Source organism: Haematobia irritans, chromosome 2 (genome assembly GCF_050003625.1).
Source record: "Haematobia irritans isolate KBUSLIRL chromosome 2, ASM5000362v1, whole genome shotgun sequence".
In the NCBI taxonomy this organism is placed as follows: Eukaryota; Metazoa; Arthropoda; class Insecta; order Diptera; family Muscidae; genus Haematobia; species Haematobia irritans.
Window position 1 is genome coordinate 213,035,017 of NC_134398.1, and position 12,751 is coordinate 213,047,767.

Sequence of the window (12,751 nt, forward strand, 5' to 3'; positions counted from 1 at the left end):
TTTATTTATGATTTATCGCTCGATATATTAGAAGTTTAGGAAAATTATAGTCATTTTTACAACTTTTCGACTAAGCAGTGGTGATTTTACAAGGAAAATGTAGGTATTTTGACCATTGACAGACAGACAGACAGACGGACAGACAGACGGACAGACGGACATCGCTGAATCGACTCAGAATTTAATTCTAAGCCGATCCGTATACAAAAAGGTTGGTCTATGCTTACCCCTTCTTGGCGTTACATACAAATGCACAAACTTATTATACCCTGTACCACAGTAGTGGTGAAGGGTATAAAAATTTGACAAAATTTTCTATAGAAATAAAATTTTGACAAAATTTTCTATAGCAATACAATTTTGACAAAATTTTCTACAGAAATAAAATTTTGACAAAATTTTCTATAGAAATAAAATTTTGACAAAATTTTCTATAGAAATAAAATTTAGACAAAATTATCTATAGGAATAAAATGTTGGCAATATTTTCTATAGTAATAAACTTTTGATAAAATTATCTATAGAAATAAAATTTTCATAAAATTTTCTAAAGAAATAAAATTTTGACAAAATTTTCTATAGAAATAAAATTTTGACAAAATTTTCTATAGAAATAAAATTTTGACAAAGTTTTCTATAAAAATAAAATGTTGACAAATTTTTCTATAGAAATAAAATTTTGACAAAATTTTCTGTAGAAATAAAATTTTGAAAAAATTTTCTATAGAAATAAAATTTTGACAAAACTTTCTATAGAAATAAAATTTTGACAAAATTTTCTATAGAAATAAAATTTTGACAAAATTCTCTATAGAAATAAAATTTTGACAAAATTCTCTATAGAAATAAAATTTTGACAAAATTATCTATAGAAATAAAATTTTGACAAAATTTTCTATAGAAATAAAATTTTGACAAAATTTTCTATAGAAAGAAAATTTTGACAAAATTTTCGATAAAAATAAAATTTTGACAAAATTTTCTATAGAAATAAATTTTTGACAAAATTTTCTATAGAAATAAAATTTTGACAAAATTTTCTAAGAAATAAATTTTTGACAAAATTTCCTATAAAAATAAAATTTTAACAAAAATTTCTATAGTAATAAAATTTTGACAAAATTTTCTAAGAAATAAATTTTTGACAAAATTTCCTATAAAAATAAAATTTTAACAAAAATTTCTATAGTAATAAAATTTTGACAAAATTTTCTATAGCAATAAAATTGTGACAAAATTTTCTATAGAAATAAAATTTTGACAAAATTTACTAAGAAATAAAATTTTGACATAACTTTCTTTAGAAATAAAGTTTTAACAAAATTTTCTATGGAAATAAAATTTTGACAAAAGTTTCTATAGAACTAAAATTTCTACAAAATAATCGTATAAGTTCCCAAAATTGAGGAACTTATTTCATTTGTGGTTGCCCCTTTGTGCCTGATGTAATGCTCCTGGAAAATGTGTATGTATGTAACCAAACGAAATACAATTTTATCGTACACCCAATTATCTGTTTATACAGTGGAAAAATGTGTGTGATTTTCATCACAAATAACAATTTACTACTCCACTATTGTCCCTTCTTCGATATCCGTTCAAAGTTCATGCTGTTATTGATGTAGTTGTTAATCGTCTTATGCGACAAAAAACAATGAGAACCAAAAGTTATTTTAAGCATTTCAAAAATCTGAGTGTTTGTCATTATGTCTTTGGTTCTCTCATAAATAAGGCAGCAGGGGTGGTAAAAGTAATAAAGGGTGATTTGTTAAGAGCTTGATAACTTTTTAAAAAAAAAAAACGCATGAAATTTGCAAAATCTCATCGGTTCTTTATTTGAAACGTTAGATTGGTCCATGACATTTACTTTTTGAAGATAATTTCATTTAAATGTTGACCGCGGCTGCGTCTTAGGTGGTCCATTCGGAAAGTCCAATTTTGGGCAACTTTTTCGAGCATTTCGGCCGGAATAGCCCGAATTTCTTCGGAAATGTTGTCTTCCAAAGCTGGAATAGTTGCTGGCTTATTTCTGTAGACTTTAGACTTGACGTAGCCCCACAAAAAATAGTCTAAAGGCGTCAAATCGCATGATCTTGGTGGCCAACTTACCGGTCCATTTCTTGAGATGAATTGTTCTCCGAAGTTTTCCCTCAAAATGGCCATAGAATCGCGAGCTGTGTGGCATGTAGCGCCATCTTGTTGAAACCACATGTCAACCAAGTTCAGTTCTTCCATTTTTGGCAACAAAAAGTTTGTTAGCATCGAACGATAGCGATCGCCATTCACCGTAACGTTGCGTCCAACAGCATCTTTGAAAAAATACGGTCCAATGATTCCACCAGCGTACAAACCACACCAAACAGTGCATTTTTCGGGATGCATGGGCAGTTCTTGAACGGCTTCTGGTTGCTCTTCACTCCAAATGCGGCAATTTTCCTTATTACGTAGCCATTCAACCAGAAATGAGCCTCATCGCTGAACAAAATTTGTCGATAAAAAAGCGGATTTTCTGCCACTGATTTTGGTAATAAAATTCAATGATTTGCAAGCGTTGCTCGTTAGTAAGTCTATTCATGATGAAATGTCAAAGCATACTGAGCATCTTTCTCTTTGACACCATGTCTGAAATCCCACGTGATCTGTCAAATACTAATGCATGAAAATCCTAACCTCAAAAGAATCACCCTTTACAAAGTAAAGTGGGATGTCATTCTACTATAGTATTCACAAATATTTGTGTGAGTGTATATATGTATGTGTGTAGGGTTTGTGAGTATCACATCAACACCAGAATCCCGATAAACGACATCAGAGTATCCTTTAACCAAGGCATCAATTCGAACATAACAATTCCAATGATAACGAGTGCTTATGTATATGCGTGTAAATGGTTTTGTGTGTATTGAAGTGTAACAAATACAAATGTGAAATGTTTTTAATCTTTTTATGATTTCTGATTCATCTTCAGGCTCGCGTTTACCCTTCTCCATTTCATTGACAACGGCAACATTAATCCAAACGTTATCGCTTTAGTTCAGTAGAGATGGGTCCTGGTATGGGGTGTCCTGTATAATGGTTTCAATTTTGATTTACCGCTGTTATGCCTTGTTTGCTGCCTTCAGTATTTTGTCCGCATCCTTAAAGCTTTTCAATTTTTCGTTTTGTCCTGATAACACAATGTAACTGAATCTAATCGTTTTACGATGGTGTTACTGATGTATCATCATGATGACGTACTTTCAGCATTCGCTTTATGTAGGTGTGTCGTCCTCGAAATCATTGAAGCGATATCCATATCCTAAAAAGTGATGACAATTCGTATTATAAGGCAATAATTTTGTAGGTTACTTTCACTATTATGTTGTTTTAAAATAGGTAAAACAACCATGGTATTTTCTGGGAAATTATGTATCTGGTTCCGAGAATCATGGCGTGGAAACATCATTTTTGTGACCAAAATATTTCATGCTTCCCGTTCAAACATAACATTTGTACCTTGAAACATTTTATTTCTATAAAACAATGTTCGCACGGTTATTAGTGGTCTAAATCTCAAAAGGATCGGATGAAATTTGTACCTCCAAGAGGCTCCGAAAATCAAATCTGATAATCGATTTATATGAGGGCTACCCATAAAAAAAATGGAGGTTGTTGCAACATTTCTTTTAAAATTTTTTTCCACTTCCGATGCAGTCCTATTGGACAAGTCTACAAACATTTTAAAGCCCATCCCGGGATCTCCTATCGATTATTTTTCACTTCCGAAGCAATCCTTTTGGACATGTCTTAGAAAGTATGGAATTTGGCCGTTTTAAGTGAAATTTTAAGTTTTGGACAAAAAAATTTCGCAAAAAGAAATAGAAAATCAATAAAAAAGTAAAAAAATAACATGTATATATGGCCGTAAGTTCGGCCAGGCCGAATCTTATTTACCCTCCACCATGAATAGCGTAGAAACTTCTACGAAAGACTGTCATCCACAATCGAATTACTTGGGTTGCGGTAACACTTGCTGATGGCAAGGTATCTTAAAACTTCCTAACACCGTAATATATACCACATAGTCCATTAGGTTAAAGTGGCAGCCCGATTAAAATTCAGGCTCACTTAAACTATTCAGTCCATTGTGATAGTCCATACGTGGAATAAAAAGGCCGACTTAATACGTATATAATTAAGTTTAAAGTTTCTATAGAAATAAAATTTTGACAAAAAAAAATTTTGGCATCATTTTCTATAGAAGTAATATTTGGAAAAATTTTTCTATAAAAATAAAATTTGGAAAAAATTTTCTATAGAAATAAAATTTTGACAAAATTTTCTATAGAAATAAAATTTGGAAAAAATTTCTATAGAAATAAAATTTTGACAAAATTTTATATAAAAATAAAATTTTGACAAAATTTTCTATAGAAATAAAATTTTGACAAAATTTTCTATATAAAAACATTTTGACAATGTTTTCTACAAAAATAAAATTTTGGTACATTATATTTGGCTCGAGTGGCAGCCATGATTATGAACCGATATGGACCAATTTTTGTGTGATTGGGGATCGGTTATATATAATTATGGACCGATATGGACCAATTCTTGCATGGTTGTTAAAGACCATATACTAACACCACGTACCAAATTTCAACCGGATCGGATGAATTTTGCTCCTCTAAGAGGCTCCGGAGGTCAAATCTGGGAATCGGTTTATATGGGGGCTATATATAATTATGGGCCGATATGGACCAATTTTTGCATGGTCATTAGAGAACATATACCAACACCATGAACCAAATTTCAGCCGGATCGGATGAAATTTGCTTCTCTTAGAGGCTCCGCAAGCCAAATCGGGGGAACGGTTTATATGGGGGCTATATATAATTATGGACCGATATGGACCAATTCTTGCACGGTTGTTAGAGACCATATACTAACACCACGTTCCAAATTTCAACCGGATCGGATGCATTTTGCTCATCCAAGAGGTCCGGAGGACAAATCTGGTGGTCGGTTTATATGGGGGCTATATATAATTATGTACCGATATGGATCAATTCTTGCATGGTTGTTAGAGACGATATACTAACACCACGTTCCAAATTTCAACCGGATCGGATGAATTTTCCTCCTCCAAAAGGCTCCGGAGGACAAATCTGGGGAACGGTTTATATGGGGGCTATATATAATTATGGACCGATATGGACCAATTCTTGCATGGTTGTTAGAGACGATATACTAACACCACGTTCCAAATTTCAACCGGATCGGATGAATTTTCCTCCTCCAAAAGGCTCCGGAGGACAAATCTGGGGAACGGTTTATATGGGGGCTATATATAATTATGGACCGATATGGACCAATTCTTGCATATGCCAACACCACGTACCAAATTTCAACCGGATCGGATGAATTTTCCTCCTCCAAGAGGCTCCGGAGGACAAATCTGGGGAACGGTTTATATGGGGGCTATATATAATTATGGACCGATATGGACCAATTCTTGCATGGTTGTTAGACACCATATACTAACACCACGTACCAAATTTAAACCAGATCGGATGAAATATGCTACTCTTATAGGCTCCGCAAGCCAACTCTGGGGGTCCGTTTATATGGGGGCTATATATAATTATGGGTCGATATGGACCAATGTTTGCATGGTTGTTGGAGGCCATATACTTATACCATGTACAAAATTTCAACCGGATCGGATGAATTTTGCTCCTCTAAGAGGCTCCGAAGGACAAATCTGGGGAACGGTTTATATGGGGGCTATGTATGATTATGGACCGATATGGACCAATTCTTGCATGGTTGTTAGAGACCATATACTAACACCACGTTCCAAATTTCAACCGGATCGGATGAATTTTCCTCCTCCAAATCTGGGGAACGGTTTATATGGGGGCTATATATAATTATGGACCGATATGGACCAATTCTTGCATGGTTGTTAGACACCATATACTAACACCACGTACCAAATTTAAACCAGATCGGATGAATTTTCCTCCTCCAAGAGGCTCCGGAGGACAAATCTGGGGAACGGTTTATATGGGGGCTATATACAAGGCCGTATTCAAGGGGGGGGGGTGTGAGGGGGATCAAACCCCCCACGAAATGAATGAATATTTTTATATAAATAAATATATATTTTGAGCTGCATAGAAAAATCTTATGGAAGATGTTGAAGGAAAGCTGAAGGTTTTATTTTGAAAACGCTTACCTATAAAACTTGCACAAATCCTAGAATACTAGTTGAAAAGCCCGTCAAACGACGGTCGAAAAAAACAAATTGTTTTTGTTCTCTCACCACAAATTTCATTTTTGGAAAATGTATTTCTGCTTTTTATGTGTGTTTGTTGTTCTTTTTGTGAACATGACACGCTTTGTTTGGCCATAGCAACAACAACGAAACAGCCAAACACACATGTGTAAATGAAATGGCGCAAAACCTGCGAAAAGAACCTGCCTAACTCAGCGATGGAAGCACTTGGAGAGTGCAATAAAGAGATATTTCCAAACGTGCATATTCTTTTAAAAATTTTGATCACTTTGCCAGTAACTCAGGGATGGAAAATACAATTTTTAAGAAAGTAAAAAAAAAAGATATTTTTGGATCGGAAAGGTACTTTTTAATAAATTTCAACAAAAATTTCACTGGAAGATTATTGTCAAGAGACTGAATTTTAAAGAAATTAAAATTTTGAAAAAAATTTCATAAATAAAATTTTGCAAAATTTTTCTATAGCCGGCTATCATACAAAAACCTTTTTTTTCGTAAGGTTCAAGTGTGGTTTATTGTTGGGTTTAATGAACTGCCTGAATTTATTATTATAATTGGTTGATAGTTTTGCTGCAAGTAGGGGATGCTGATGAGGAATGTCGTAATTCCGAAACGTGCGTCCATCCAACCTTCTTGCAGTCTATAGGGCTTTGCCCAAATAAATTTGACAAACATTCTTTTCCTCTGTTGGTTAAGCTACACTTGTAGTTTAGTCAATGTATGGTTTTAAGCTGCAATAAAAAACAACAACAATGCTTAAAGAACAAAACCAACAATAACAAAACAAAACGAAGGGAAATAAAATTTTGCAAAAAAATTCTATAGAAAATAATTTTGCAAAATTTTTTCTATAGAAATAAAGTTTTGCAAAAATTTCCTCTAGAAATAACATTTTTACAAAATTTTCAATTGAAATAAAATTTTGACAAAATTATCTATAAAAATAAAATTTTGCAAAAATTCTATATAGAAATCAAATTTAGACAACATTTTCTACCGAAATAAAAAATTGATAATATAGAATCGCATTCTTTTTTCGACTAAAACATTCTTGAAGTTCAATAAAATCCTGTTTTTGACTATATCTTTTACAAAATCGAGATTTTCTTCCCACATGAACATGTCTGTTTTGCCATATTTGTGAAAGACTATTAGCAAATAAGGTTGATAAAGACTTTCTCAAAATATTAAAATAATTTGACAAAGCTATTGTACCATAAATCTGATATCGACTCATAAATGTCTACACAAAAGGTACTAAATCATTCGCGGGGGTACTACGGTACTGACCGGGGTGTAAAAGTATTGAAAAAAGTACTTTAGTACTGCATTTTCCATCCCTGCAGTTACTACGTGCTCATCCGAACGTTCATTTTCAAAAATGAAGAGATTAAAGACGTATCTTAGAAATTCGACTGTCGAGAGTAGACTCAATGGATTGGCATTAATGTCGGTTCATGGCCGAATAAATGTGCCGACTGAATAAGTCATTGATTTATTTGCTGCCCAAAAAGGCCGTCGGCTCAATTTAATATTATAAAAATATTGTATACATACCTTTGCATAAATAAAATTTTCTACACATGAGATTATATGAATATTTTTTTTTTTTTAAGTTGATAATAATAATTTTCGAGCAGAGAAAATTGTATGCTGGCAATAAGCATTTAAATGCTGCAAACCGGTTCTGTTATTTAAATGATAGAATTTGAGACCATTACATGGTCACGAAAATCATGTACCTGACCATTCAATTTTTCGATTTTTTGCAGGGAAAAAAGTATTGTTTTAGGTTAGGTATAGACACTTCTAGAACCATTACATGCACAGAAAAAAGTGAATATTTGAACCAAATACAAAAATTGTGAATTCAATTATTTTTGTATTTGATTTTCAGCTTATGACGAAAATTGTAAATCCAATTACCCAAATTGTAATTTCATTGTAAAATTATTTTCAAATGATGGGGTATTTGTATTGAGTAGAAACGTAATTGGAATTTGGCATGACATTCAAATGAGATAGTAATCAATCTAAATACATTTGTACTTGAATCATATGCTTCTTTTCAATTACGGTCGTAATTGAACTGAGTTAAATGTTTATTAAATTTTGTGCGGTAAATCAATTAAAATCGTAATTAAGTTTAATACGATGGTAATCAATTTAGTACTGTAAGCCAATTACTTCTGTATTGAGTTCAAGTGACGAAGTAATTGGTGTTCCCATTTCATTCAATTACTATGATATTTGATTTAAGTATATAGATTATTAAATTCCCATAAAAAATTTTTATGAATAAATACACTGAGAAATGTTTTGTTTTTTGGTTTTTATTAAGATTAAGTTTTATTTTACAAACATATATAAGTGAAATGAATAATATAAAATAATACAAATTTATATAAAATATGGACGAGTTGGAGAAAAAAGCAATATGAATAATTGTGTTAAATCTATAACACTAAAAATATAAAAAAAAACTTACAAACGATAATTCAGAATAGTTTTTTGTAACAATTTTTTGTATAGATATGAAATACGTATAATTCATATATCAGTTAAAGATTGAAATGGTTTCAGATAATGTGTTGGTAAATGAAACAATTTAAGTTAAACATTATAAGTCAAGTGTTAAAATTTAATTTTTTATAACGGAAACTTTTTCGTATTTTTTCTTTTTAGGCATGTCATAAAAAAAGTATTGAATGAAGTTATAAAAAATATCTGATTCTTCTGGATATTGTAAATTAAAGACATAAAATATTTTAAATATACTTCTTATAAATGCAAAAGATTCTTGCGAGACTAAAATACTATATGTCTTCCTTATTTTGCACCCATTTTCATCAGAGTTTACCCTTTGATGCAAAGTCCAGAATATTGCAAATTGTTTCGATTCTGAAATCATAAGATTGCTTATTTACATAAGTATCGACTATATAATAATACAAACCTTGATTTGAAGATGTATACCCGTCATCGAATTTCTTATGTAAAGTAGAGTTCGGCAATTTGGTTTTTAAAAATGTTATTTTCCAAAGATGTCCATGTAATTTTCATATCTTTTGCAAAAGGAAATTTTAAAGCAAAATCAATATCAATCTGAAGATAAAAATAAATATAAATTTATTAATAATCATATAGGTGCAAATCGGACGAAAGATATATATGGGAGCTATATCTAAATCTGAACCGATTTGGCTAATATTTTGCACACTGAGAAAAATATTGTCGTGAGGTCAAAGATTTCATGTCTTTAAAGTACGAATACAAAGTTTGCTTAGCATAGAATTCGCATTTCTCTAAAATAAAGTTATTTTCCTTGTCCAAAGGTCGATGACTTAAAAATGGGTATCTTAACATGAAAGAAAAAATTTATAGGCTAAGGTCAACTTGACTTTAATAATTCAGAAAAATTCTTTAAATTTAATGTAATTGTCTTTAAATGTTGTTGTCTTTTTGCATCTTGACTACAAAGCAAAAAATCGTTCAAATATAGGACATGTTTTTCAAAACTTTATTTTAAAGAAGTTTTTTACTTCAAACATAGCATAATTTCTACTGGAAGTCGAGTCCTAATTTGGAAAATAAAGTTGCCGTTAACTCGTTTTTAAAGGACTTTGATAGCATATGAAGAAAAAAAGCTAAGAAAGCGAAAAATTAAAATTTGTTTCCTAGAAGCAAGTACACAAAACCTAAATTTAAAAGAGAATTGTGTCTTAAAGGTATCCTTACTTGTATTCTCCGCTTCTATGGCTCGGAATCAATACCAAATATTTTAAAGTAAAGACAAAATCTTTGGAACCGAGTATGCTTTTTTTCAGTGCACGTGGCTGTGCGAAATTTTAAGAAAATAAGTTGATAAATACGTCAATTATGACCACATCGGTGATAAATATATATGGCAGCTATATCTAAATCTGAACCGATTTTTTCCAAAATCAATAGCGATTGTCTTTGAATCAATGTACAACTCTGTATATACTAAACGATGGGTCTCAGACTTTTCCTTCTTGGCTTTACATACAAATGCACAAACTTATTATACCCTGTACCACAGTAGTGGTGAAGGGTATAAATAGAAAGAATGTAATTATATGTATATTCCAAAGCTTTTTCGCAAGTTTTAGAATGGTCCAACTCAGGATGTGTGTAACATACGTTTATACAACAAAAGAATTCATTTACATATTTTATTAAAGTTGTCTGTGAATTTTGCAAATTTTACGAACGGTTTTTACGAATACACGAAATATAACTAAATATATTATAGTAACTTTCCATCGTAAGAAGTTAGTGCCGTGAAACATTCATGATTCCGACTAATAATCGAAGAGTCTAAAAATTATTAACCGTCTTTAAGAGTTCTGTATGCGTGAACGTACATTAGTATTTCGTAAATATGCTTGAGAGAGAAAGAGTTACTCTAACACCTCACACGTTAGACTCACAATGAAAATGTTCATTTTTACTAAGAGAATTCTTTGAGTGTAGTTTCCACAAAAAAAAATGCGTTTGACCAAAAACACTAGTATTTAGATAAAGGTACTTACCTGGGAGAAAAATAAAATATGATGCGGCAAAAATGTTATTAATGTAATCATTTCGACTCGCGGTACAGATACGACGGTTTATTTGCGGGTAAATTCGACCATGTATGTTACTTACGAAGTTTCTTAATAATAAAAATAAATGACATTTTATTGTTTCTATTTATTTATTTTTCGTTACGTAGCAACGTCATAAACAGTTTTATGAGGCAATTACGCATTATACTTAAATCAATAACTTTTATACTTGGTCCAATTGAATATAGTAATTGATGTGTTGTGAATTCAATTACCAGAGAATTTTGATATTTTTGCCAGTTTTTCATTCAACCAATTATTTTCATGTTTGACTTAATAAAAATCGTATTTGATATAATTTTTTCATTCAATTATGCCAATAATTGATTTTTATTTTGCTTCAGTTTTTTCTGTGTGGCCATAAAGATCATGTACATTTTTTTCGTGACCATTTAATTTTTTTACTTTTTTTGCAGCGAAAAGACTTTTATAAAAACACTGAGTAGGTAGGTACACACGATTTTCATTTTGCGCATTAGTCGCAAAGCGACGTAAATATGGAATGATTACATATTGTTGAAATTGAACCAAAATAGAGTGTGTAAAATTATGTGATATTTGCTTACAGGACATTATAAATACAAATAAACAATGAATTATTTTATAAATAAATAAAAACAAATAAATAAAGTTTATTTTGTGTTTTTTTCTCAAGTGGCGTCCTTTCACGACGATGAAAAAAGTTTTTTCATAAAGATCAAAACATTTTAGGTAGTGACCATATTCTTTTAACTGGAAGAAAAACATTTTTGTCGAATACTATAACATTTTAGATCGTGACCATTGTCTTTTGATTAAAACTAAATTATTTTTATCAATATAATAACATTTTAGATGAGGACAATTTTATTTTTCTTAGAACCAAGCCCTTTTTTTGCTGGGCAGTTATGGCTTTCTGATTTTATCTGCATCTCTGCCCAAAAAGATCCGAACGCTATTCACTATTCCCAAAAGCGACATTGTTTTAATTTCCTTTAACTTATACTGCTACAACGACTCTCGTATAAATCGTTCATTGTGCCCACGAGTACATTGGTGTGTGTATGTGTGGTTTCTGAGCGTTTGAAGGATTTGGTTTCTGTTCTTAATGTCCTTTGTAGTTTGGGCTGCTCTCGCTTGATAGCTGCTGCATGTTGTCGATGTTGCTTTTGTTTTGTATGTTTTCTCGGGGATTTGCCCAGAGAACATTTGCTACGTTGGAACAATGCCATAAATGGCACATGCCAACGTAAACTCCTTTAAATCAGAACTTCACTGCTACAATGTGGCATTGCCTTTGGAACAAATAGTTGGCATAGTTCTCTTTGTTGCTCTTGTTGTTGCAGGGGTTGGTTGGTTGCGATTTAAATCGGTTGAAGTACAGCTGTAGACGAACCGGTTTCAACGATTCGTGTCATATCAAATTATGAATAGTGGTATAGCTTTTCTTTCTTTTTTTTGTTGTCGTTGTTTTTGTTGAAAGTATAGGAGAACATCAGATGTCAAGTTTTTCTTTTTTTATCGAAATGGTAGAGGGAGGTGAACAATTTTGGAGATTGGAATCCTTTTATAGTTTTGATATAAATTATGTAATAGGATTAAATTCTCTTACTCACCAGCATGAATTTAGACCCTTATGCTTTTATTTAAAGGTAAGAGCGATATTCTACGACAATCTTACCATGGTTTGTGACTTCGTTACAATAATCAAGAGAGGAGTTAAAACTATGAAATATAGGGTAGCTGACACGAAATGTTGTCAATAGCTATATCAAACAAAAATTATAGCAAAAAGCAAAATTTTTAAAACGGGGCCTAAGGGCATTCAATTTATTTCTTTACATTGTTTTCACAAAGTATC